This window comes from Rhyacophila brunnea, unplaced genomic scaffold (assembly GCF_057557595.1).
Source record: "Rhyacophila brunnea isolate RB1 unplaced genomic scaffold, BYU_Rbru_1.0 scaffold_8, whole genome shotgun sequence".
NCBI lineage: Eukaryota > Metazoa > Arthropoda > Insecta > Trichoptera > Rhyacophilidae > Rhyacophila > Rhyacophila brunnea.
Genome location: NW_028233350.1, coordinates 11708523 through 11716512, shown reverse-complemented (window position 1 = coordinate 11716512; position 7990 = coordinate 11708523).

Sequence of the window (7990 nt, the reverse complement as noted above, 5' to 3'; positions counted from 1 at the left end):
ATACGACCTTGGATGTTATACGAGCTTATCCATTAATACAAAACTTATACATAACGGCTGACGAGTCAATTTAACATCAGCATAATTCCACGCTTCGTCCTAGATTTCGGGTCTAGTACGATTTGGCGCCGGGACAACTGGACGCCACGCAATTCGAAAATAAATAGACGTTAGGTACTTATAGGTACTTTAAAAAAATATATTTAATAATATGTATTATTATTTATATTTAAATTATTGGGTATATTGTGATTTAATAGTTGGTGAGAATTTAAATATGCACACGTTAATCGTGCATATGTTTAAGTTCCAACGAAAAAAGAGTTTTTTATTTTTATATAAAGCCTTAGGCATGGTAATTCTCAATCCGAAATAAAAAACATTATGTTAAGAGTAAAATGAATTAAAACTACTAAGTAATAGATAGAAACTGATTAAAATTTCTCGTCTACGTTCCGTTTACGTGTCTACGACAATGCGGCGTCCAGTTGTCCCATTCACTAGATTTCAGGCTGAATGAATAATTATTGTTCAATGAAAAACTATTTGTAATAATTATAATATAGCTATATGTACAAACATTTGTTTATACCTTCCGAGAAATCTCATTCAATACAATATTTACTATCTCATAATGTTATTTTACAAAAATGTGACACACTCAATATATATGTTAATACTAAATCAATAATACCTACCTGAAATTGACGAGAAAATGTTTTTGTCATTCTATACCAATCTTCAGTCATCCTTCGACTTGAAGACTGCGCTGGATGTCCAATGCCACGAAGTTCTGCAAGCGTAATTTCTCTGCGATGGTTAAGCATTATCTTTGGTTGTGATTGAACGCATTGATAATATTTTATGTTATAAGTATAAAACCGAATTAATACCGCTCGTGAAAGAAGTAAGTGCTTACATAATATATCTAGAATGTGTAGCAATCATACCGCTCAGCATTACATGGGTGACACATTTTAATATGTATATTATGTTGTTAAATTAAAACAATTTAGCGAAAATAATTGTCAGCATTTCCTCAATCAAAACTATATCAGTAATATCTATTATGATTTGTAATTGCGACAATGTCTCTTGTAATGGTTGTATGGACTGTATTTGTATAAATAGGAAGGACATTTCATAAATCCTCACTCTCTCATCGAGTCCGTCACTCGACGTACAACTATCACATTGAGTCCAGTTACTCGATATAGTCAACCGTCATTCCACTCGAGTCCAGTCTCTCAGTTTATTAATATAATCAGTCAATCGATCACATCGATCTCACCAGTACATCTGTACAATCTCACGCTGGCATATTTATTATTGTATTTATTTATTTTTTTGTCGATAAATAAATTCACCCCCACAACATCCAAGCAATAAAGACTTTATCTTCACACACCTCACTGACCACTAAAAATTTATTATAAGTAGGCATAGTGACCATTAAAATAAGCAGTACTGATAGTATAGGGAAACTAGTGTAAATATTAAACGACTATAAAAGAGGGTATTAGGAATTCAAAAGCGTTTTTGAATATGGTTGAATTAGCAATTTGTCACCCCAGTTATATTTATATGATTCATTAGATTTGGGTGAATAGAAAATCAAGCTTGAATCCAAATAAGGAAATAGGTATATACCTACTATTTATGTATGTGATATTCATACACTTGGAAAGTCATAATTACTAAGTTTACTGAATGATTATCTACTAGGTTGATTCGTAAATATAACTATAAGCGTATGAATGAAATATTGACATATTTTTAAACCAATAACAATCAAATGAAGTCCATGACACAAGTTAGGCATTTGCACATCACAACTTTTTTTACTTACTTCACCCTGTTACGCCCCGGTATTGGAGTATAAGGCAAATATAAGGTAGCGCCACTTCCATTGGTCCAGTGCCAAATCTCGCGCCTCCCGCCAAGCGAAGCCTGCAGCGCGTAGATCGCTCTTGTAGCACCGCTGTAGAGTAAGAGAAGGTCAGCCGGCCACGACTATGTGAGCAATAATAATAAAATTTAGACAAAGCTGATAGATCAACAGACATAAGTAATCAATTTTGCATTCAATATCGTAATGCAAATTAATTATGAAAAAAACCATAAGGGCGGAAAATGATAACGAAAAATGTTATTCTAAAAGATTTAATTCAACATACAATCGTTCAATAATTATTTATGGTAGGTACTACAACCCCTTGGTGAATCTTGACCTCAATGAAATTCCAGGACGACTCAGCGTTGACGCTTTCCTTGACCTCCTTGCTTTGGGCTTATATGTACATAGCCATTCCAGCGACTTCTCTTCATTTTCACATGCCATGTACATTTTAACCCCCATTAAGGCATTAAGACGATACATTAGTGAAACGGCAAATAATTTTCAAGGTGTGAATACGTCAATTTGTTTGGCGATGGCGACGGGGGTATTAATTCTTAAATCGTGTACGATGACTAAAAACGTTACGCATTTACTTGAAAAAGAAAATATGTCAATGAATATATTATTATTGTTACTAATAGAACAATAAACAGAACATTAAATGGACGCATGTTGGATTTATATAACAAATTATATTTCGTTCACCATGCGTCATTTGATTTGCACCCGCGACTCGCAATCCGCGCATCGCCTAGCCATGATCTTTTTAGACCATGCCTCAACTGAGGTATAACCTTAACACAATCACTGCTGACCTGTTAATTAATTTTTAATCATCACGTTTAAATATTATGTTAATTATTTCTAATGGCCAGGTAACGCAAACGCACCAGTCGCGGTGTCAGCACTAAATGGGTGTACAGATCGTCGTTGTACGTCGAAATCAAAATGCAAAAAAATACCTCTATTCAGAATAATCTTCTCTCAAATCGATCTTTATTAGTTATACAAAATAGATATAAAAAAAATTATTATTACATGAGTATTATTACTGATACACTTCACCCTATTACGTACCAGCGTTGGAGCTTGGGGTAGGTATAATGTGGTGCCACTTCCCTTGGTCCATGTGAGACCTGCATCGCATATATCACGTTTAGACAGCGCCACTGCAGGGTGAGAGAAGGTCAGTCATGTCGACGGGATCCGTATGGCTGTCAACACAATGTCCAAACCATGTGAAGCGCTTCTCCGTGGTTATGTACCTACACCAGTCACTAAGGGGACTGAAGTATCAGCTGATAAACTCGAGTATCAAATAGCTGAAAGTCCATAGATATCAATCTAATGAAAAATATTAAATTACGGTTTCCTGAGTGTACTTTTAGACATCACAATACACTAACTATCAGATACATTATAAAAAATGTTATATATGTGTATAAAATTGTAGAAAAAGTATTTTCAATTGTTTAATGATAGAATCAAAAGGAACAAGTGAAAAAATAACTCATTTTTTTTTTAAAACAAATGAAAATGCACTAAACTACATTACCGCTCGTACTTTCATTTATTATTTTCCCCAATTATTGATGTCACTAAATAATAATTATGTATTACCTATTTATTAATTGAGTTAGCATTTACTTGGTAGACTTCCATTTTACAAGAAATGAAAATATAAATAATATTTAATTCTACCGGTTTTTTAAAAAGGTTTTATTGATAGCTATTTCGGTTGTAACACCATTATCAAGACTATAACTTGATATGAATATAGTCTTGATAATGGTGTTACAACCGAAATAGCTATCGACAAAACCTTTGTTAAGAAACCTGTAGAATTTAATAATATTTATATTTTCATTTCTTGTATTATCTATTTGTGAAAAATATACAGAATACAACTTTGATTTAGTATTTCTTCAATTTTATTTTAGATAAAAAAATAGTTGTATTATTTTCGTGATTATGATTATGATTTTGTCGCTTAATAACTTTTCATATAGGTAGTTTCTCAATCAAAAGTTTTACGTTATTTTACAAAATTCACAGGTAAAAAACCTCGAACGAAACGAATATTTTCTCTGCCACCGTAGCAGCTTGTTGCGAAAAGCGCACTTTCAGTGGATGCACTTGTGAAATTGCATTTCAGTAAGTGTTGACAATATTATCGAATAAAAATTGAGTTATTTGATACGCATCACCGTTTGCTCTTCCAGGTGTGTGCCGACGCTTGTTACCTACTGAATGAAATGCATGTAGAATATTTATAAAAGCAAATTCAAATATTTGATATATTATACGGAAAGTTGTGGGCTTTTTTCTAGCTACTTCACTTCTTTCACAACAGTAATGTTTGCCGTATATTTATCCAATTATCTTTCGATTATCTTTGGATCTGATGAAGAAAATATAATTTGTCGGTTAGTCGATGGAAAAGCTGTGCAGATTTTATAGGAGTGAAACGAGCAACATTCAACTCAGTGTGGAGTGTCTGGGACTCACGATTGTACTCGGTAAAAACCAAATGCCACCTATTCAACGCTTGCATTCTGACGGTGCTGCTTTACGGTAGCGAATCATGGCACCTTACTAAGGCTCAAAGCAACCGTATACTAAGCTTTGAAAAAAGATGTTTGCGACTGATACTGGGTGTGCGATGGTATGAATTTAGGAGCAACAAGGAGAGAGCATATCAAGCAGCCTCTCATCACGTTGAGAGTTGAGAGGTGACGTTGGACCTGGCTCGGTCACGTGCTGCGGATGCCAGAAGAGAATTTCAACCTGGCTTGCCTGTTCTTCAAGCCAACCGGATTCCGGCGTCCTAGAAGGCCGCTAAATACTATCTATATAGTGTATACGGCGGAGCTACGGGATGCTAGTTTGACATGGAACGTTGCAAGAAAACTGGCGAGCGACATGGGTTTTAGATGCGCCTCGTGGTGTCCATATGCTCCAACTAAGGGGCGGATATGGTCGAATAAGAAGAAACGATTACAAAGAATATGAAGATGCAGACACTGCACTGAATCGGCTACATCAATCAAATGCCAGATGAGTTACTAGCAATCTATGTGTTATCTGAAAGTAAGAGAAGACATGTATGGACAAACTATATAGTTCGACTGCGTCATGGGAGATTTAAGAATACCCGGACAAAACAATAGGAAGAGTCAGCGCTGGATTATTTTGGATTTATGGATGAGGCTAAGACTCGAAATAGCATTAATTTTCATCCACCTTAACAATGTACTAAGCAACCAGATCAGACCACAATTACAAAGGTCATCTAAAAAATAATCTAAAGCATGTTGGTAATCATATTAAGTCTGAATAACTGTAGAATTGTTAGTAGAGTTTGGGAAGTTTATAGTCCAGCTTGCAGGTAAAAAGTGTTGCAATATACGTTGCAGTTTTAATATAATATGAGGCGGTACCTGTGTCTAGGTAGTGCGAGAAAAATTAGACTACGTTCAAAAAAGACGTACGCATATAAATGGGGTTTTGTTTCATTATGCTTAGTCTGTCAGAGACACATAGCGGAAGAAGAATTCTGAAATTTAAACTAGTTTATTGATATTGTTATTATGTGTACAGAGCACGGGACGAATCAGTCAATCATCCAAAGACTGCAGATAAATTAACGAGTCTTGACAATATGTCTGAGACGCATTCTGCAGTTTTTTTGGACATATTTTCTGGCGCGGACCGGACAACCTGGAAATATGGTTATTTTGGGTGGCCTCCAGGGAAGTAGAAGAAGAGGAAGACTGTCTGCGCGCTGGAGCGAACAATTGAAGGAGCTGACTGGGGGCACCATTCATTCTGCCCTGAGAGAAGCGGAAGATAGAAAAGGATGGACAGTCTTGGTCGTTTAAAGAGTGGCGAAATTAAAAAGTGGTCACGATATTCAACCATGAGGGTACAACCAAGAAGAAGAGAAGAATTGATTTTTTATACTTTAAAATGTATTAATTCATTAATTCAATTAATCAACCTATCTACAATCATTAAAAAAAATACAGATTTAAAGTTAAACTTACAATAAAAAAGGTTTTCATCTTATATTATTACCTATACATTTAATTATGGTTATAATTGGTCTGAAAAAAGTGATATATGATTATAATATTCCACTTTTATGTAATAGTAAAACCAAAATTTCAAATTTACACTATACATGTAGGTAGCAGTTTTATTTTTCACTACCAAATATCAAATCTCACACCATACTAAATTTTCTCCCGTAAGGAGTAGTTCTGGGCAGCTAGTGTAATTTAAGCAAATAACTGTTTTTAATACACTGTAAAATCATTCACCTGTAAATGATATCAAAATTTAACCAAGTGTGTGATGCATATTATTGTGAAATAAATGTATGAATAGAACAAGCGATGCTCTGCAGATGAAGTTTTCATTAAAAATGACTTATTTCTCTGTTCATGACTGACCGAATGGAGTATAATATCTTGTGTGAGTTATTTCATACTTAAGTTTTTGTGACATTATTCTTGGCTGGATGATGTAGCGTGAGTGAAAAATCTATCTCTTCATAAAGAACGTCTGAAAGCTGACATTGTTAATGTGCTTCCAACAACACCCGGATATGTTTTTACTGGAAACATTTTTACACAATACAATTATGTAGGTATTAATAATAATAAAAAAAATCATGCATAATATTATCTATGGTAATACAATATGTAATGACATAATTAGCTCAATAGTTTCATCATATGTTTTTGGGTTATTGCAATTTTTAAAAGAGGTGGAAATAATTATATTAATTAATTAATTATATATTAATGTTATTATACATATTATTATTAATAACAGGAATTTAGGTAAACAATTATTTAAACTGTAGGAAAGCTTTTTTGTTCTAAAAAATAAAAAAAATAATGATTAAGAGGGAAGAAATTTGATTTCAAATGTGTATTATCGATGATAATGTATCATCAAACATAATAAACTTAGTTTACGATTTATAATCTGAATGGCATTCATTTTTATATTAACGAACATAAACTATATAACCATGGCTTCCCACATCCTGAAGCGGGCCCCCAGGCCAGGATGTTTGGCGGCTCCGCTACCTATCACCAAAGTTAAGGGCAACTTGATGTTCTACAGTAGTTCCCCAAATGGTGTTCCATGGAACCACATGGTTCTGAGAGGTATAATTAATAATGTCCCGTGTAATTTTAGCGATTTTTTTATATTTCTCAATAAATCTACTTGAATTATTGAGTTGTGAGATTGGGAGACTGCGTTTATGCGCTACTGCACTGTCAATGAACCTGCAAACAGAATGATAACGAGTAATTTAATAGAGCATAGAAAAGAAGAATGACATTTATATCGGTGGATAACCTATGTATACTTGGATATTGGGTTATGGAATTGGTAAACGGAAACTTTCAACAGTTATAGAGAGTTGTGCGAAAAAGCTAGTACCCCCTTGTATTGTATTCAGGGCTCGAAATGGACCGGAACGCACCGGAGCGCCGTTCCTGTTCGTGAAATCGGTAAAATTATCGCTCCGTCTCGTGGAATAAATAATTTGACCGTCTGAGCTGGATAGGCCATATAATAGAAACTTTTTTTATGAAAAAACACATAGACTTTGATAACTTTACTATGTAAAAATCTTCATAAAACTGTCGAGCGCTCCGGTTCGTAAATTTTTCCATTTCGAGCGCTGATTGTATTGCGTCTGACTATGTTAATAAATGATATAATACTATTGAAATACTTTAAACACATTTACAATTCATCGATATATTTAGTAACATGATATGGGTGGTTCACAATAATTATGGATCAAGTCCATAAAAATGGATCCTGAGATATTTGGACCTAAAGTTAAAACTGCTTTTGTAAAATTCAGGAATGTTTTCACTGTATATGTATACTTATAGTACATGGATCAATATAAATAAATAGTCAAAATATAAAGTATATTCAAGCTTTATTAATATTAGCAAATATCTTTTTATACTACCGAAGGAACTGTCAAAATAGACATTCAATTCGATGAATCTTATCAATACCAGTATTGCCATTTAGAGCTACGATTTTGGTATT